The following is a 21939-nucleotide window of genomic DNA, read 5'->3' as shown; positions in this document are numbered from 1 at the left end:
GATAATTTCAGTCCACATTCAGTTATAACAGTGGCCAATAGCCATCAGTCCTAAGTCCCTGGTGAATTGAAAGTACTTCTAGAGGTGTCTTATTTAATCCTCATGACAGTGCTAGGGGGCTTTTGAAGTCTTTATCTCTCATTCACAGGCAAAGAAACCCCTCTATAGGAAGGCAAAGGCACTTGCCCTTGGCCATTCTTCAGACTAGGTGAGAAGGACCTCAGCCCAGAGGCCAGGCTCATGTCCCTAGCACAGCCTTGGGCTCTAGCTGTCTGCCTTACTCCCCAGTTTATGTGATGTGTGTTAGCTTCTTTTTTGTCACTTGTTTTCTTGTTGACTATGATAAGCAGGCATTGCTCTTTTTCCAGTAGCAGAATGTTTAAGATCTATTGCTCTTTTCTTAGAGATGGTTTGTAAAGGAAATTTACAGTTGACATATGAAGTACTATCTCTATATCTGCCTTAAGAAGCAAAATAGGAATCTCTTTTCTTCCACTTCTCTTAACCATGTGATTGTGCTTGTATTGGAAGAGATGCCAAGGCAGATGGCATCTTAAAATATAGCAAATATGTTTATGAGTTAAAATTGTAAAAGTCCTTATACCGACCAGATTTTCCAAGGACACAATAAAAGCAGCTTCTCAATGCTGAGACTTAGATATATAGCCCTCAAAATGACAGAGCTGGCTGTCTTCTTTACCTCTTACCTCTTTGTTGTGGATAGATAGCTAAATGTTTGCTTACAGATGTACTTTTGCTGGTAAAGGAGTTTTCTCATGTTTGCCCTCTACTTAAGTCTTGCCCCAAAAATCCTGTCTGAAATTTTTTTATTCAAATAGAACCAAATCATTTGAGTTGGGACACATTAAAAATTCAATAATCCAAACTGGAAACTGTTAAAAAATTGTGTGAACAGAAGCTATTAAACTTTCGAAACAACAGCAGGAGGGTATTTCTTTTTTTTTTTTCTTTTTTTCTTTTGCGGATCTGGGGATGGAATTCAGGGGCATTCAACCTCCGAGCTACACCCCCTGCCCTATTTTTTATTCTTTATTTTGAAACAGGGTCTCACTGAGTTGCAAACGGCCTCACTAAGTAGCTCAGGCTATCCTTGAACTGAGATCCTCCTGTCTCAGCCTCCCAAATGCTAGAATTGCAAAAGTGTGCCACCACACCTGGCTAGTATGGCATTTTATTTAAATGTTTTTTTTTTTAAACTGAAGTAATGAAATATTAGTAATTATGCCTTGCTTTAGTGTTTTGTAAACAAATGATCAGTGCTCTGCCTAGATGCTCAATGGGTAGCATTCTGTTTTCTCTTAGATATTGAGGGTTTGGCAAAGACCTGTCATTTTCTTTTTCTTTCTTTCTTCTTTTTTTTTTTTTGTGGTACTGGGGATCAAACCCAGAGGCATTATACCTTCAAGCTACAATACCAGCTCTTTTTATGTTATATTATGTTATTTATTTATATATTTATTTATTTATCTTTGGTACTGGGGGTGGAACCCAGAGGCTTTCTACCTCCGAGCTATACTCCCAGACCTATATTTATATTTTATTTGGAAACAGGGTCTCACTAAGTTGCTGAGGCTGACTTTGAACCTGTGCGATCCTCCTGTCTCAGCCTCCCAAGCACGGGGATTACAAGCGTGTGCCACCATGCCAGGCTTTTTTTTTTTATTTTTAAACAGTGTCTCACTAAAGTTTCTGAGGGCCTCTTCGAGTTCCTTAGGCTGGTCTTGAACCTATGATCCTTCGGTCTCAGTTTCCCAAGTACTGATATTATAGGTGTTCAACACCACACCTGGCTATGCCTGACTTGACTTAATCTCTGTGACAGTGCTTCTCAAACTTGGTTCAGAAATAGGGGGATCTGGTCATTCTTTGTGGAGAGCTGTCCCTGTGCATTATAGGCTATTTAACAGTATCTCTGACTTCTACCCATTAGGTATGAGTAACAATTTTCTCCAAGATATAATTATGTTTCCATACTTTGCCTGGTGTACCATAGGGACAGTCACCCCTGGTGGAGATCCATTGTTCTGTGGTTCTTAACCAGGTAAGAAGCCACAAAGTAGACCTCAGAATTTCAGCTGTGTTGATGGCCAAGCTGAAGTGAAGAACATGGCTGAGGTCTAAGGCCAAGAAGCTTTCTTTTCAGACACTTCTTCCCACATGCCATCTTTCTATGACCACTCTATTAAAAAATAGCACAACCTCATAACAATCACCTTCACCCTACTCCACTTTGTTTTCCCAGCTCCATCCCCACTTGAAGCTATATATACATATAGCTTTTTTTTTTTCTTTTTTGGTGGTACTGGGGGTAGAATCCAGAGGCTTTCTACCTCCAGGCTATACTCCCAGACCTATTTTATATTTTATTTGGAAACAGGGTCTCACTAAGTTGCTGAGAGCCTCACTAAGTAGCTGAGGCTGGGTTCGAACCTGTGCGACCTTCCTGTCTCAGCCTCCCAAGCGCGGGGATTACAAGTGTGCACCACCATGCCCGGCTGAAGCTATATATTTGTTCAATGTTTTCCTCCTCTACTTCAGTGTAAACCTCATGAGAGCAAGATATAGCTAGTTTTGGTTTGTTTGTTTGTTTTTGAGGTATTAGGAATGCAACCCAAGGGCATTCTACCTCCGAGCTATACCCCCAGCCCTATTTTTTAGTCTTTATTTGGAAACACGGCCTCACTGAGCTACAGAAGCCTCACTTTTTTTATTCAGTGTTATAACCCCTGAGTAAAGATCAATGCCTGATACCTAATTTGCAATCTAAGAGTAATTGCTAACTAAATGAGTCAATTATTTATAGATGCTCACTGTAAAACGGTGAAGAGTAAGGATATTAAATATCACAAATATAGCTGAAAATAAATTGAAAGAATTTGTGTTGATGAAGCATAGCTTCAATATGATTCTTCTACCTAATGGTTTTAGAATTAATTATTCTATAATTGAGATTTAGGGTTTTTTCCCATTTTATGTAATTAGTTTTACTAGAATCTATTTTTCATGTTAAACAAATAGTGGCTTTGGAGAAAAGAAAGCTTTGAACTGTAAGGAAATGAGAGAGAGCCCAGATGATGTATGAAGTGAGAGAATAGTAGAATAATACCAGCATTCTTTATACAATCAGTAACTGCAACTATATAGCTAAGCAAAGTGCTGCCAATAGATTGTTTCGCTGAAAGATACAGAAGGACAAGCACAACATTCCTTTAAATGCGTTTTTTGAGCTTTAAAACTAACAAGAGTTCTGAATTTCAAGCAATAATTTATCCATTCATAGTTTAAAATATTTTCAAGACTTTTATTTGTACTCATTTTTAGCTCCCCAAATTTAACCAATTACACTTATTTTTAGCCTCATACATTATCTTTCAGATCTTTGAGTGAATCAGTTTCCCTTTAGTAAGAAATCTACTCTTAGCCAGGCATGGTATAGCACACCTGTAATCCCAGTACTTGGGAGGCTGAGACAGAAGAATCTTAGGTTCAAGAACAACCTTAACAATGTAGTGGGACTCTCAGCAACCTATTGAGACACTATTTCAAAACAAAAATTAAAAAGTACTGAGGGTATAATTTGGAGATAGAATGCCCCTAGTCATCCCTTAGTACCCCTACCCCTGGGTGAGAGCACACACACACACACACACACACACACACACACACACACACACGCCCCCGTGCGCGCACAACACAAACACACAGAATAAAAGAAAGAAAAGAAATACATACTATTTCATCATAAAATTTATAAGTCCTGGAAAGTATTAAATAAATTTTGTAAGCTTAGTAAATAGATATATTCCATCAAATATGTTTTGGTCTTTAAAATTATGGATATATGGCAAGGTAAAGAGAGCAGTCTCTCAGACTCTGTACTGAACCTACTGAAACTTTTTATGACAAAGATGACCAGCCTGGCCATGGCAGATGCCAGAATTTACTAGTATTATCAACAAAAGGGCCATGGTGATTTATCTTTCAAAAATGGTAATATCAAATTTACTGTTCTTTATGGATTGTAGTGCTTACAAATGTTTCTTACTTATAAAGCCTTCTTAGCTTTTTTAAAGAAGCTGATGTTTCTTACTATTACACACAGAGTCAATATAATCAGTAAGAATACTGGATGAGGTTAGAAATTAGGATTCCAGTGTCAGAGAAGAGAGAATGGAGCCTGTCTCTATTATGATTTTTTCCAAAGCCAAAATAAAACCTTCTTTTAAGTGGAAAGCAGCTTGACCAATAAATTCAATTAGATCATGTCTAATTCAAAGAATAGATTCATGGACTACTAGAGCTTTAGAGCTGTAAAATCAAAGATGATATAGACAGCTGAATCAGTAGACCCATTATTACACATCTTTCTTCTAATCATTGAATAAGGACTTTCACATTCATTTCTAATGACTTATTGGAATTGGGGTAAATGAGATTGGGTTGAAATGATCTATTTTCAAGTCCTTTGACATGTCCATTTCACAGTAGTATAAAGCCAAGAAGTCGATTTTAAAAACCTTTTAGTAGCTACATAAAAGTAATAATTTTGACTAAGATATTTGAACTGTGAGGTTATGAGACTCTAATGATATGGATATAATTATAGATGTAATGAAAGCAGTTGTCACTAGATTGTGTAGGGCTTTTTTTCCATCACATTAACTATATTACCAAATAATTAAAACAGAATTTGAGGCAAGCTTTGCAGGAATGATTCCCAGATGTGAATGAGAAAAGTTTTATATGAGAGATAACCCAGTGTTCTAATGCATCTGGAGCAAAATGTGTGTGCTTCAGTAGATCCTTCAGGAAGCCAGTATTACTTGCCTTTCTTCATGTTACCCAGACATTATTTGAAAAGATAGACTGAAATTCTTTGTCATCCATAATATGTTACAGCTTTTTGGAAGGTCTATGTGAGAAATACCTTTCAAAGCTTGCTGGGATAAAGTGACCATCATTACATCTTTACCACAAAGAACATCTGTTTACCAGCTATGCTTTCTTTGACCAGTTGTGGGAATACTTTAGGGGATGATTTCTTTTTCTCTCTCATAGGACAGGCTTTTGTGCTTCAGGCCAGACAGCAAAGATAACAATTATGTGTAGATGTTTATGTTTGTGTATAAGCATGTGTGTGTGTGTGTGTGTGTGTGTGTGTGATGCTAAAACCATAAGCATCGCCTCGTTAAAATGTGTTCTGTGACTCCAGGTAATTAGAAGTCATTGGCACGGCTGTACATGTGAAGGCGGGATTTTCTTTTTTCTCCTTTCTAATTGATTAACTTTTCTATTTCTAGAAATTCTTTACATTTTAAACTAAAACACTACATTCAACCTGGCACATTTGAATAATGAGCACCTTACTATTTGTCTAGTTTTGAGACTATTATGAAATGAAGAAATGTGTTTTTATCCAAAAAAATAGAATTGTAGAAGGGAAGAGTTGAATTCGGGAAACACTCCTCCTGGTTTTTCCTCTGATGATATTTTTATTTAAAAAATCACAAGTAAGTTCATTTCCCTTGTATTTTCTAATTTTTCTTGGCCTTTGTATCTTCAACATTACCAACCATATTATGAGCACTGGGGGTTAAACCTGGGGGCATTCTACCTCCAACCTACACCCCAGCCCTATTTTTTATTTTTTATTTTGAAAAAGCGCCTCACCAAGTTGCAGAGGGTTCATTAAGTAGCCGAGGCTGGCTGTGAACCTGTGATCCACTTGTCTCAGCCTCCCAAGTAGTAGGGTTACAAGCATGTACTACCACACCCAGCCAACTTAAAAATTTTAATTCTCAGTATTTTATATATTGCTTAAAATTGGGATTCACAGAAACAACTATATGTAAGGTTTATTACTTCAAATTTGATATATTTGATAAAACATTTTTGCTCATTGGAGAAACAAAGATATGTAAGGCTTACGGGTGTAACTCAGTAGTCGAGTATTTGCCTAGCATGTACAAAGTCCCTGGGTTTGATCCCCAAAAGTATATTGACCCTTTGCTGTTACCAGTTACTCTCTAATAATAAAGCCCTTTGAAATAAAGCCACAGATAAAATTTTTTACCAACATGAATTATGAAAAGACTGTGTTTCAGTTAGCCCCTTCCAGGTCAGCCTAGGCAGGACCTTCTCCACTCGTGACTTTTCATGCTTTCTAATCTCCTCTGCTGTTCCATCCCATAGAACATCCTACCTTACCACACAAATGTTTACTTTATTTCCTTCACTCATCATGAAGTAATGGTTTTTTCCTTTTTCTTTTCCTTCCTCCCCCACTCCCTCTGTTCATTGTACTGGGGATTGAGCCCAGGAGCATTCTACCTCTGAGGTACTAATGTTTTTGATGGAGCTCTTCTCTGCCCTTGGGTATCGTACTCACGTATTGATCACGGCCCTTCCTGGCCAGTGATAGCATCATTGCTGAACTTGTGCAGTGTGTATCCCCATCAGCTTAATCTTCCTTGGAAAGTGCAACTCATATTATATTTCTTCCTACATGGATATTATAACATGCTTATAATTAGGCTTACGAGAGACACTCAGTAAGCTTTTATTCAGTTAGGAAATGATGGACAAGGGGATAATGGTGGAAACAGCCTCATAGTTTAATTAAATAAAAGTTTATGCAGATTTACTTCAAGAATTGCATTTTCTTAGTATGTCACATTTCTGTGCTTAGAATAACTTAACTGTGGTGCTATCCGAATTTAAGGGTCCATCTCAACTGAAAAGATTTGTAATACATAAATAAATAGGCTGATCTTTATGTTCAGAGGAAAGACATCAGTAATAATTAAATTCCATCCAAATGTAGAAGATTATTTCTTCTTGCTTAGGGCAGTCTCCTAGAATTAGTAGTAAATAATGGACATTTTAAAAGTTGTGATGATATAACTTAAAAAATTGTTATTTCACTTCAACATATACTAAGTAGGCATTATGTTTGGCTTATGCATCCCTTTTGTGCACAGATAATTCCTCACAAAGAGTTTACTAGAATTAGAGAGTTTTGCCTAAATCAGTGTTGATTACTGGGAAGTCTTATAAATCACTTCTCTGGTTTTTAGCTCAGACACTGACTCACAGCTCATTGCTAACCAACCTTACGTGGAAGGGCTTGGGAGCAAAAACTGCATTATTTACTTTTTTGTATTTACAAGTGTAACAAAACCTAAGGGTCTCAGAATGGTTATAGTGAGATCATGGGGCAGGTGTCCAAGGCACCTGCAGGCTGCTTCAGAAGGAGGTCCGGCAAAAAGAGGCCTTCAAGCCGGGCGTGGTGGGCACGCTTGTAATCCCTGTGCTTGGGAGGCGGAGACGGGAGAATCACACAGGTTCAAAGCCAGCCTCAGCTAGTGAGTGAGGCTCTCAGCAAGTTAGAGAGACCCTGTTTCCAAATAAAATATAAAATAGGTCTGGCAGTATAGCCCGGAGATAGAAACACCCCTGGGTTCCACCCCCAGTACCACCAAAAAACAGCGACAACAGAAAAGAGATCCTAAGATGAGGTGGGATGGTGGATGAAGAGAAGGCGTGGAGATGAGGGGGTTCATGACTAAGTGGGAATAGACAGGGGTAGTGCTAAGTGACTTCTTTAGAAAGAGGTTTAACAGACGCCTGACCAACGATCATATCACAGCTAAGACAGCCAGGATTTTTTTCCTGCTGACAGAATGCTTGTGATTTTCTTTAATCATAAAAAGTACTTTTAGAAACATGAAATGTGTAGAGCACATCTCTTACTAAAACCCATATCAAATCTTACTCTACCTCTATTACCTCCAATATTTTTTTCACTGATTCAGCACACTTTTATGTTCTCTTATGTATAAATGTGTTACCCCTTTTACACTTTTTGTTCTGTCTAAATTCCATTTTGTAATAATATGTTCTTTATTTCCTTTCTTCTTTCCCTATGAATAAATGTGCTCATTTGATCTCAGAGGAAAATTAAGCATATGAACTGATTAAAGACATACTATACCTTCTGCAGAGGCTGTTCACTTAGCATAGTCAGTGAGCAGCTATTTTTTTTTTTATTTGATGTCATTAACCAGACAGGCTTCAGCGAAGGACACTAATCTGCAACATGCAACATGTTCCCGTCTTCGTTTGCTTCCAGCTGTAACTGGGACGGTTGCACTGACCTCATGGGGAAGGCTGGCTGCTTAGCAGATTTGGCCAACTCAAACCTAAACCACATGAGTTTGTATACAGTATGTCAGCTGTGTACCAGAAGACCAGAGGATGGCCTCTGAGAAGGAGGAGTTTATCAGTGATGATGACCTTTAGTCTTCCAAAAGCTGGGGCTACTGGCCTCACCCACTGACATCCTCTAGGAGGCTGGCTACGTCTGACTCATCTGTTTCTGTCTTGAAATCCATGAGGCTTACCAGCATTCAGCAAAATGCAGTTTTCAAAATCTTGGATGCTCAGTGTTTGTAAATGGTGTTTTCACAAGTGGATTGAATTGGTACATGTGGCATTTTCAGAGTCACTTATCATCTCTGCTCCTCTTATCAGATTTCGTCCAGACCCTCCCAGAAAATGAGTTTCTTATGTTATTAGCTTTACATTGTTATCAAAGAAGATCACAGCACTGCTCACATAGCCATTGCCAACGTCTTTCAAAGTTTCTAGTGATCTTCAAAACCTTTACTAAGCCTTCTTTGTAAAAAAAAAAAAACTATCTATTTAACAGCTACTTATGTATTCTTGGAGTTTCCATTGAGCTCCTATTAATAAGGTTGAAATAATTTCTTTGGCCAAGTTGTCTTCCCTGATAACTGAGGTTTTTTTTTTTTTTTTAACTCCTCTTGATGAAGGACAAATTGCAAATGTGGGATTTCAGTGATTTTATTTGCTGATTCTGTTGCATCATTAATCTTCATTAGAAACTTCTTTTTCATGGTTTAATATAGGCATGGGAAATATCTCCCCCACTACAAAAAGGTTTTTATTTTTGTTTTTTATTTTTTAACCCAAAATTTCAAATAACATCTGAAACCTTGTTAAAAGGTCTCTTTATAAACCTTGTAAAAAGGAGCAGGCTTTTGAATTATCACATTTACAAGCCAAAAAAAAGTCATTAATTGTGTAAGCAAATGACACAACATCATAAGACAATTTTGGGCTTCTTGTGTTAGTCCATTTGTTGAACAAACATTTATTTTTTTGTTTTCTTCACGTGAATGAGTTACAGGCTTCTTGAAATCACCTTGTTTAACAGATACATTTTTGGTTATTTACAGTTAATATGCCATGATTGTAAGTGAATACAGCATCAGAACCATGAACTCCTGGGAACATTACAAGGGTTTTGGAGTCATGATGAGCTTCTATTATTCATCTCCAGTAGTACAGAGCTCTGCATAGGGAACACTTGACCATGCTTATAGACAAAAACAACCTCACCAAGTCTACCTGCTTATGGTTCCTTTCATTACTGAAAATGATTATATTGCATTAGATGTTTTCAAAAGTATTTTTCATACTTATTGGGTTAGTCATTAGACCAAGAGAATTTTAGAGCTGGAAATAATGAACATTTATACATGACAACATGGCTGTATCTTCTAAACAGTATCTCGAACAAAAGAAAAAAAATTACAAGAGTACACCCTGTGTGACTCCTTTTACTTAAAGTTAAGGGGGCAAGTTAATCTATTATGTTGAGATTCAGGTTGGTGTTTGCAGATACTTTTGATTCTGGAGAGTGTGACTGAATGGAAAAGGAGGGAGATGGCTTCAATTTGTGAAAATTCATCAAGTTATCCAACTGTGAATTGAATACCCTTCAACAAAAAACTCAATAACCATTAAAAAATAATTGGGGGTGAAAGGACAGTTGATGTAGTTACAGTAGGGTTTGTAGGGAGGGCCCAAAAGGGCAATGGGTGGGACTAAGCCAGTTTGAAAACCACAGATCTAACCCAACCACCACATTTCAGAGCTGAAGAAAGGAACTCCCCAGAGATTGTGATTAGCTAAAAATTGTGCAGTACTCAGTGCAACATTTATTAACTCATGGGATACATATATATTGAGTGTATCCCAGACATGGCATTAGCTAATCAGAATATACTCAAAACCAGATGGACCCAGATAGACCCTGAGCTCTCAGACTTTGGATTTCTGGTCTTCCAAGTTACTCATTTAAGTGACCTATATCTGTTCCCAAGAGATACTTGAGATTGCACTTTCTTGATTCACATGAATCTTCCTATTTGAAATACAAACATTGCCTTTTGTTAAGGCGCATACTGGATTTCCTTTCCTCTTCCACTTATTGCATGTTTTATTGTGTTCTAGGAAGAACATCTTGATAATTAAGTACAGTTTGATATGCTTCATAAGAGGCCCTGGTCTTCCAGAAAGACTGTGATGAGAGCAGAGTTCTTGTGGGGTGCTGCTCTAAGGCTACAGTGCCCATCATTTTTGTGCTGGTGTGGGTAGACTCACTTCACAGGGCTCCCAGGCTCATCATTTGATCAGGCTTCATTTGCATGTCAATGAGGCTTAAAGCCCATGGAAAGAATTAACTGGCCTGGGATGTTTATGCAACTTTTCAGCGAAGGCAATTGAAAGGAAAGTTGTCCTGCCTGAGCTGATTGTCTTGGAGCAGATATCTCTATGAAGTAATCACATTATGTTATGTGACTCCAGTTATATGATATTTTCAATGATCAGCCTAGTAGGAGTTTAAATATGAGCAAAAAATACAAATAATCAAAACCAGTAATTGAACCAACCTTTGTAAAGTGGATCAACTACTCCTTTACTTATTTTTATACTTTTTATTTGTATTAAAGCACTGTGCAAATTCAGATTTACTTCACATACATGAACCATGTTTTCTATTGCATTTTTAAACCAACAGTATTAATTTCCAGTTGTCTTTCTTTTCCTTAAGGACGAATTAAAGAAAACATGTTTGTGCTTTTAGGCATCACTCCCATATCTGCAAGTGCCAGGATATAAATTCTCATTTTATGTTCCAGAAGAATGTTTAAGCTTCGAGATCATATGATTTTTAGTAGAGAGGATGTATGTGTTCTTTGTTCAAGAGCATAGCTTCATACCATAGACATTTCTAGAGAGGTAAGCAAATTCCATGTAAAGATTTTCCTGTTTCTTATCTACAGGTTATATAAACAAACATTTAATGACCTCTGATTTAAAACAATGTTTCAGAGAGACCTCTGGAAACTTGCAGTGTCTCTTTTGGTTGTATTAATGTATTTCATATGTAAGATGATTCTCCTCCCTCTCCAGTATCTTATAAGATAATGTGATTTTCAAGTTCTTATAAACTGAAATACAATAATTTTAGTTCCTTCTGAGTAAAGCTAAAGCAATTCTGTGCCAAGAATGGTGCACAGCAAGCCCTATTTTTAAGGCAGTTCTAAGTTCAGTACATGAGGCAAAAATTATGTCTAGTCAAAGCTATCCTAGAAAAGCTGTTAATTGACCATAAAATCTACCTCCCCATGAACTCAACAATGTCAGAATTTCTTGTAGTGTTGAAATATCACTTTGTCTTTGAGGATTAGATGAAGTAGGACCACGTTGTAGGAAAAGTACATTTTGATAAACACTAGAAACGCCTGTGCCACGGTCAGATCCCCATACCATGACATAAAGGAGAGCCAGATCAACAGAACAGCTAACTTGCTGTCTCTTTTCCTATGTTCAGCATCAAGCCTACGCTGTGGGGAATGGCGAGTGAAATTTCCCACACCATGTCACTTGTTTTCCTTCCTTCCCCCTCTCCTTGTGTATTTGGATTTAAGTTAAATGCATGCATGTGATGACACCATGGTACCTGTAAAGCCTCCAAATGGTTTTTCTGCCAACAAACATATCAGGAACTACTCCAAGGTTGAACATTTGCAAACAATATTTGTAAGGAGACAGTAAGTGGCATTATATATATTTGGTGATTATGGTTTAGTTTTTTAAAACATTTATTTTGGTGGTACTTGGGGTGGAACCCAGGGGCTTTTCTACCTCCAGGTTATACTCCCAGACATATTTTATACTTTACTTGGAAACAGGGTCTCACTAAGTTGCTGAGAGCCTCACTAAGTAGCTGAGGCTGGCTTTGAACCTATGCGATCCTCCTGTCTCAGCCTCCCAAGTGCTGGGATTACAAGTGTGCCCCCCCCATCCCTGGCTGATTATGGTTTAGAATCACTGTCTTTGAAGGTGCATGTTATTTATGCTTAAAAATATGTAGATCATGTTTGATACTATGCTGAAGTATAGCTTAGCAATAATAGTGTTATAACAATTGAATTCCTTTTAAAATGGTCATTACATAGCTTATATGCCTGAAGTTAGATTATTTTTGATCAAACTAAAACAATTGGGTATATTTTACTTAAAATTTTATTTATACCTGAACACACTTGCACACATGTATACTGGCCTGTTTTCTAACATGTTTATAAAGACTTTTCTGGTTTGACTGTTTCTGGAAATTTGAGCGCTTTTTTCCCCTCTTGGTTCCAAGGTTAGTCTCTCCTGAGTCTGGTGATGATGGTAGAGTTTAGAGTTGAAATAACCTCTACAAATAACCTTGGACTCATCTCCAACGACCTCACATATGCATATATGCTCACCATATCATCCATCACCAAAGCCTATTGGCTTTACCCTCAAAATACATTCAGAGTCTGATCACTAGTACTCCCCTCATGGCCACTGTAGCATCAGGCCCCGACTAATAGAGGACCCCTCTAACTGGCCACTGCTTCTACTCTTCCTCTGTTCAGTCTGGTCTTCTCCTGGATGGCCCCTTGTCTGATCTTAATAAATATAAATCAGCTCAGTCATCTTCCACTTAAAACCATTCACTGGCTTCCACATACATTGAAGTAAGTTCAAAACTCCTTTCCACAGGCCATCTGCCCCCTTAAGACTCCTGTCTCTGCCTTCCTCTGGGACTCTTCCTGCTGCTACCATTCTCCTGGTCTTTGGCCTTCTTGCCCTGTCTTTGATAAGCCCACACCCACTGTAAGGTTATAACCTGACAGTGCTCTCTACCCGGAATCTTCTTGCCCATATTTTTTACGTGACTTGGCTTCTTGTCAACTAGGTAATTAGGTCTCCATTATAACTCATCTCCGTAGAAAGGCTTTCCTTGCTGGGCGTGGTTGTGCACGTTTGTAATCCCCGCACTTGGGAGGCAGAGACAGGCAGATCGCACAGGTTCGAAGCCAGTCTCACTGGCTTAAGATACCCTGTTTCCAAATAAAAAATATATAAAATAGGTCTGGGAGTATAGCCCAGATATAGAAGGGAGAAGGGTTTCCAGGAACCCCAGTACCACACACACACACACACACACACACACACACACACACACAAAAGGCTTTCCTTAACCTACCATGTTTAAAAGAACACACCCCTTCTCCTTCTAAGTCTTTTTTTTATTGCACTCATCCAAACCTGAATAGACATTTTATATTTATTTACTTGTTTATCATCATTAATTCACTCGAATTGTAATAATATTGCAGCCATTAGCCATATATGATTACTTAGATTTAAATTCAATGAGTTAAAGTGAAATAAAATTTAAAATTCAATTCCTTTATTCCACAAACCCACTTTCCAAAGACATAATAGTTATATGTGGCTAGTTGGTACTGGGTTGAATAGCACAGATACATAACATTTCCATAAGCCAGAAAGTTCCACCAAGCAATGCTGCATTAAAATATGAGCTTCCCAAGGGCAGAGAGCCTGTTTGGCTGGTTCACTGATGGAATATCTGACATGCAGTGCTCCGTAAATAAATATTGCATGGAATGAATGAGTGAGCAAAAAATAAGAGGCTTATATATTTCAAGAAGAATTACCCTCATCTCTTTAATATGTCTTCAATCCTTCCATATTGCTAAGTAGACCTAAGTTTGAATATCAAAGACAGTAAAATTTTAATAGGTACTAGGAAACTTGAGGAATGTTAAATCATGTAATAGAACCCCTCCTAATGTCATCTTTCATTACCTCTCCTTAGAGCCTCACTTTGGGACTGGATCCTTCAAATATAGTCTTTATCTCACCTCCTGGAGAAAGGCACATTTTGCCCTAGTTTCTGTTTAGCATGATAAATAAGATTCCTTCATCTCCAGAATGTATGTACAAGGTTTTTGGTAACACTCACTACAGCTACAGTTCTCCAAAGTTAGCAATATGGAATGCCTTTGTGAGCTGCTACTTGTGCTATTTTTCTGAGTTTACTGTATGAAAAATCATCCTTTCTAAAAGGATCTTGACAGTGTATGAGTTAGCAGCACCCTTTTATATCATCCTGGACTAGTGAGATCTGCTGCTGTGAAAGGGTTGTTGCTGTTGGTTATTAAAAGCAGCACTTTCCCTCTGGGTTGCTTCAGAGCTAATACTCTTATAAATTGTTACTGTGAACTTTTGAACTCAGAAAAAATTCTGAATATATGTAATAAGAACATAATCTAAGGCTAAGAATTTGTGTCTTCCCCGTTAAACAAATTACATATATTTAAAAAAAGTTTGAATCTTGGCCTTTTAATAGTGTCTTATATAACTTAATGCTTTAAAGTTGTCTGAAATATTTAAATATACTTCATATGAGGTTTCTAATAACAATTTTTCATATTTTGTTTGGATAAAAAAATCTTTTCATGAGGTAGATTTGAAAAATACTTTCAAATAACAAGAGTTTCAGAAAATAATACTCTGTCACTTTAACACAGATAAATAATTGATTATATCATATATCAAAGCCTAAAAATTTGCTAAATTTAAAATATCAAAATAATGTCAGAACCTTTACATTTTTAGTAGACTTCATATCTGATGCATTGCCCTTAAAAACATGAGATTTTTTTAGGCCTTGAGTAAAATAAATGTAATCAGCAGATCCATTATGCCTTTCTCCAGAAAGAATGAAGTGATGAACAATTTTATTTAATAAGATAGTATGATAGAAGTATAATAGTTATTATTCAAAAGTTGCATTTGTTTTATTTTTAATTTGTAAAGATAAAGTGTAATGTGTCTTTAAAAGCTGATAAGCAGCCTGTGTAGGCTTAGAGATAAAGATTTTGTTCTCTAACATGTATTTCTAGCCACAAATAATAATGTCTTCAGCTTCTCAAAAGGACACTCTGGTGCTGTGAGGATTCCTGTCTAAGGAGCATCTGCCACCCAGAGAATCCACTGGATTTTAAGAACCTCTTTATGCAGCCAGGGTTGGTCATCTGCATTTGTAGTGGGGCTCTTTCGTGAAGAAGTAGGAAAGCATTGTTCCAGGGAGCACCTGAAACCACTTTCCCACCACTCCTGTTTTGATTCTGTGAACATTGTGATGTCAGAATTGCTTTTGTCTCATTGGAACCTAGATGTTTAGTAACTTGGGCAGCCATTCTGCCAAAAGAATATCCCACAACAAGTAAATACATAGGAATGCTTACAAGAGCTTCAGCCATGGATAGCAGCACCAGTTGAACAGAGTGCCTGGATCCGCGCTGGAATCCCAAGCCCAGCCTGCCCCCAAACTGCCTTTCATTTGCTTTCTTGTGAAGGCTGGTGACAAACAGAATTGTATTAGGAACTGAGCTGAAGATGACTTCTCACCAACTCTAATGCCTGGACCACATATACTGTCTTCTCAACCTAAGGTGCTCTTACTGGGCTTTTCTCTGCTGTGGATTATAGTCATTTGCCTACCAATTACTTGCTTTGTAAATTAATGATCATCACATAACCTATGTGTCTATTTTTCTATCTCTAAAATGGGCATAATTGTACTAAATTTGCAAAGTTGTAACTAGCAGTAATTTCTCTTTAGCTTCATGAACTTCACTAGCTAGAGGTCTACTTGGAAAAAAGGAGAACTCTAATGTTTGGATGAATTCAGTTAGCACTTAAGTTTTTTTTTTTTTTATATAATGTCTTTAAGTATGCTCCATGAGAAAAAGTAGATTATATGTACCAGAGATCCTCATATCAGTGAATATCCAGGAGAGGATAAAGAAGACCAATTAGAAAAAAAGCTAGTAAAATCTAGAACAGTGTTTTCATAGTAAATAGTAAAAAAGAAATAAAATAAAAATGAACCACCTAATTGGAATTTGTCTTAAATGTCAAACTGGAATTATGAAAATAAGTTCATTAAGGCCTAGATTTAACAAAAAATAGGGAGAACTTTAGAACGATTTGTTAAGCAATTCTTATATTACATGATATCCTTCATTTTTGTGTTTGACTTTATAGTACATAATCTGAGTGTGTCAATTTTGCAAAAAATGTTCTTGGACTTTATCAACATACTCATAGTCCTCTCTTTTTTTTTGATAGTCAAAGCATTCTTCTGTGAAGCATCTATCACACCACTATATTTTTTAATATCTCTCCAAAATTAACTGCTTTGAATTTTTCTAGCAGCCTGGTACATATTTCAGGAAATATTATCAATATTATTTTCTCTAACTTAACAAATTCTGAATCTTCTGAAAACTTTGCAACTTTACTTGCAACCTATTTGTGTTTTATTTGTGTTGCATTAAAGAAAGGTTTGAAATCTCTCACATTACCGAGATTCCAAAGATGTTGATTGAATGGACACAGAGAGAAGCAGGAATGGGGGAGGGTGTTTTTAAAAACAGCCAGTCCATAAATATTTTGATGTTATGATGACTTTTATAACCCTGTGCACCCTTGAAACTGGGAAATTGGATAACTAGGGCTCCCTGCGTAGAATTATTGTCATCCCCTGATAAAGAGCTACATCATGTCCAATAGGTCCCCAGCAGGATCCTTTTCAGCATGTGTGCTCATCCTGTCCCCTGGGTTCTCCAGAATAGCTTTATCGTCAGCATCATTTGATCCTCTGCTTCCACATCATCAGTTCTTAGTGAAAGCCTTGGTGTAGGAAAAGGGAGAAAGATTCTTCATGCCCTGTATCAGCACAATCAACTTTTAACCACTTATAAAACTGGCTAAATAAGTTTAAATAAATGACAAAAGCTGGCTACTAATCATTATGAAACAATGATCCTGGAAATTTTCTGCTGCTGGGGGATGGAGTCAGCTAGGATACAATAAAATGGGACAATAATATGTGTGAGTGTTTGAAATGCCTATCGTAGAGTCTTGTTTTCCTAATTATCACTTACCTGGGTGCATTGAATAATTTTGCTTACCTAATAGGTGGGCATATTATAATAAAACTAGAATAATAAAAGTAATAACAACAGTACCAAGTACTTTGTTTCATTCACTATTTTGAGGGCTTTTCCCATATTCTTTCTTTTTTCTTTCTTTCTCTTTCTCTCCTTTTTTTTGCAGTACTAGAGGTAGAACCCAGGGGCATGTTACCTCCAAGCTGCACCCCCAGCCCTATTTTTTGTTCTTTATTTTGAAACAAGGTCTCACTGAGTTGCAAAATGCCTCACTAAGTAGCTGAGGCTGACTGTGAACCACTATCCTTCTGTCTTAGCCTCCCAAATGCTGGGATTACAAGTGTGCACCACCATGCCCAGCTCATGTTATTTCTTTTAATCTTCACAGTCTTCTCAAATTATTTTTTCAGTACCCACAAGTGCCTTTTAGCATGAGGACATTGAATCTCCATTATTTAAGTGCTTGCAAATGAAGGGTGATTGAGTGTAGGGTGAATATAGATGTTGTTGCCCTTTGAGGTACAAAGAACTAGAACTACAAAAATTGACAGGATGGCTCACTCTGTGGGGCTAGTCAGAAACTGAAGAATCTGATTGTTTTTTGACATCAGGAATGGAGCAAATGGAAATAATAATAGTGAAGAGGCCAGGTTTTCTTCTTTAAAGCTCAGAACTATCGAGAGAAACTACAGTATTGAAGAGAATGGTAGTGTATCTGAAGGGGAAATTTAAGGCTTATTGGTAGAAATGAAATGTTTGAATTTAGAGGACTCATAGGAATGTGTACTAGTTACCAACTTCAGAGTCAGATTAACTAAAGGGAGAGGGAGCTGAAGAACGACCACATTTCACTAGATGACAAAAATGGAATGAGCCAAGAAGTTAGCTAGAATTTGATGGAAGGAAGCAGATGGTTCAGTGAGGTTGAAGTGAGCATGAACCACACTCAGTGTGATTGACAATGGCCCCTTCCCAGTGATGTAATGACAACAATCATTCAAGTGAACTAAGTAATGCAAGGACATATGCTACAGTTTACTTTACCTTGAAGGATTGACTTTTTGAAGCGTTTCATAGGGTATCTGCAGACACTCCACCCTGATCATGCCTAACGCTGTCTGAAAAGTTTAAAAAAGGAAAAAAAAAAGATGTGGTCAAGAGGGAAAGCACATATGTTTAAAACATTAAATTGAGATGCCAGGCACCATGGCTTCTATTGTTTTTCTCACTGACTTGGTTGCATTCAGTGTCAATCATTCAGGGAGATACATGTTTTTGATGTCTTGATGCCTTAACTATTCTTCCAGTTGATATAGCTTCTTGGGAGGGACTTGGTATGGAAGTGGTCTTTCTCCTGAGATTCTTTGTATGGTGGCTGAGGTTGACAAGGATTCTGGTTCATGAGATGGGTTGTGAGATGAGATGTTGTGAGGGAAGGTTGAGTTAGGGTGCCCTTGGGACATCAAGTGGAGATGTCTAGGAGCAGATGGAGTCAGGGAGAGAGGGAGGGAGGGAGGGAGGGAGGGAGGAAAGAAGGAAGGAAGGAAGGAAGGAAGGAAGGAAGGAAGGAAGGAAGGAAGGAAGGAAGGAATTCCTATTTAATTTCATGGAAGAGAGAGAGAAAGAAAAAAAAAGTATAAAAGAAAAAGATAAATACTGTTAGGTCCAGACATGTTTGGGTTTAATGGTAAGAAACAATACTGCTCTAGATCATTTCAGAGGAAAAAAGAAATGGAAACTAAATTCTTCTGGGTTGAGACATAAAAGAAAGTCTGGAAAGTAGCTGTGGTGAGTATAGATAAATGCCTCTTTTAAGAGTTTGGATGAGAGGGGATGAGCTCCAATCCAAAATTGGAGTGGGTTTTATTTATAGTGTTGGAAAAGTTAAGGCTGTGCATAATCAGATGCAAAAAAAACTAGAGGTGAAGTTAGTTTTTATAAGATAAAGATAGGGACTAAGAAACCCAGCTCTGGAATCAGACATTGGGGGACTTTCTACAACTATTTGTCAAGGAACCAAGCTTATTCTGCAAAGACAATGCATTTAGAATTACAGTCTTTGGTGAAAAGTCCATGTAGCACCCTCCCATTGCAAGCAGAAAGTACCTCTACTTCTGTGTGTATAATAATAGGAGATAAAACTAGCAAAACATAGCAGTCATGTAGCACTCTGCAACCTTCAAACTGGTTTCATAGTTTTGTTTGAGCCCCATGATCATCTATACCTGTGTGCCTGGGGCCATCTTTAACACACTGTCATTCTGCTAGAGTGTTCTGGAAAGTGTCATTGTACAGGCACCACTTCACTTATCACCATGCCTTTCGGGCTCAGATGGTCTGGGAGCCTCCTCCTTAGCACATACGGGTGATTCCCCAGGAGTACAGGCCAAACCTGCTGAGGTGGTAGCTCCTCTCCGCCTCCCCTCCTGTCCCAGCTGCCTGCATTCTGACCTAAGCTACCCAGATCCTGAGCACAAAGCTCTCCTATCTGGAGCTTTTATTTTTTCCATGAACAACAAGGAAAGGCCCTTGTGGGGGCTTCATACTTGTAGACTCTTTCATCATGGCCTAGTTCTCAAATCCTCTCCTCTTTCTCCGCTACCAATTTCTTTGAGTTATTGAATCCAGTATATCCAGAAGTGGCAAATTTATTTCTATTTCTCTTCAAGTCCTTGCCAACCCACTGCTTTTTGGAGCCACACAAATCTGATGGGACTCTTGACTCCATCCTGAACCAACTGGAACTGATCAAGTTACTCAGCCTTATTGAATCTAATAATACCTCATAGGGTTATTATAAGGATTTCAGGAGATAGTGTGTGTGAAAGATCCAGCTCAGTGCCAGGCTTAATAAATCTTAGCTCCCTTCTCCCGCCAGAGTGGCCTGGAGCCCTTATCCACATTTCCCAGCACTTAGCACAGTAATATAATTAGCAACGTTAGTATATCTAAAAGGCAATTACCATTTAATTGCTCTGGCCCCAGCCAGCCTGAAGTTCTCATTTACTTCTAATTTGGGGCTAAGGGGTTTTAGTTCTGCCCTGGCTGGTCAAAAATCACTGTCTCAGAGAGAATCGAAAATAACTTCAGGCAACCATTGATTACAAGGTAAGAGATCTGGTAATTCTTTCCATTTGGTTCTATATAAAAATGCAAATGTTAATTTGCTCCTGGCCAGTGAGCAAATCAGACAGTTTCCAGCAACATCTCTCTGTGAGTCAGTGAATTACCCTGCCTGGTAAGAGCAGCTCTACTCTCAAGAAGCAACCATATCTCTCCATGTGCCCCATCCTGATCTTTATTAAAATATATCAGTGCCTTCATATAGATTCAGATTTAGAATCAAGTTTCAAGCCTCTTCTTAGAAGACATTTATTTAGGTTACATACTAAATTTAAAGGAGCAAATGCCTTTCCCTCAGCCTGTGAAGTTTGTTTATCTTAGAGCTACTGTGAGAACATAATGCCCAAATGAAGGCAGTGTGTTTTGTTTCATCTCTTCCCAACTCAATGTCGCATAAAGTAACAGAGGTCTCTGATCAAGGGGAGTCCAAGGTACTTCAATTGGAAATCTCTAATATTAGAACTGCACATGTGTGTTGGAGGAAACTTAGATTGCCTTAAGCCACACGGAAAGCATTTACATCCCAGCCACTTTGCATGTGATTGTGAGCTAAAGTAAATTCTAAATAACTTTTAGCAGTTTGAGATTTGGAACATAGCCTGGGCCATATAAATTCTCCCTTAGTTCTCTTTCTGTTAAATCTTATGCCAAAGTAAATGGAAGCTGTAGAGAACCTTTGAACTCCTCGGTTCTCAAGTGACCTCACTGAAGTTGGATTGGCAGAGCAAATGGTTTTCAAGGAAGGTTTTTTTTTTTTTTTAATTCCCCCTTGAAGTGCTCACATCAGTTACCTTCCTTGGCAAGGATGCAGTGTTGCTTCCTGGGCCCTCTTGATGCTGGGCTATGTCTGTGCCTCTCAGAAATGGGCTTTCTGCAGCATGAGCTCCTCGGGGTGAGGTCCTCATACCGATTCATGTTGTCGGCCCTAAGGGCTGACGTCCAGGTTTCTCAGCACCTCTGCCTCACAGCTCTGTCAGCCTTGCTTTCTCCTCCAGTTCCCTTCAAAAAGAGCTGTTGGTCTGGGCTGCAGAGCGCGTGGTGGGGCTCAGTGCCCCTCCTCTCACTGGGGCGGGCCAGTGGTTTAGCTTCTCTAGGCTTCAGTGTCTTTTTTTCTGAATTGGAAATTAAAAATAATATTGCTCACACAAATCCCTCTCGTGTAAACATTGTTTTCTTGTACTCACAACCATGTGGCTTTAATATATTGAATTATTCACTTTGTATTGATCATGCAGACATATTAACTTATATGTAATATTCTATATTTTCATATACATGCACATGCAAAAATCATATATATAAAACATATATAATGGAAATTAGTATGTTGTTCTTGGGAATAGACCATATGGTTCTAGAAGGTAGGAACAATGGCTTACATTCTTGTGTGTTGTTTTTAGAATCCAGGGACAGAGTTAAGTTCTCAGTTTACAATTCTTTATCCTGTTGTCTCATATTTAACAAAGGAGAGCATCCTTCAGTTAAGCAAATATTCACAATTTTATTCCCTCTATATTTTAAGATGTGCAGTTCCTCTAGTAGAGAGAGAGCCTTGAAGGGAAAAATGGTACATATTTTTTGTACTTTTTCTCTAATGCCAAGGAACATACTATGT

This window comes from Muscardinus avellanarius (assembly GCF_963383645.1).
Source record: "Muscardinus avellanarius genome assembly, chromosome: 7".
In the NCBI taxonomy this organism is placed as follows: Eukaryota; Metazoa; Chordata; class Mammalia; order Rodentia; family Gliridae; genus Muscardinus; species Muscardinus avellanarius.
Note: the sequence above shows the minus strand (reverse complement) of the source record.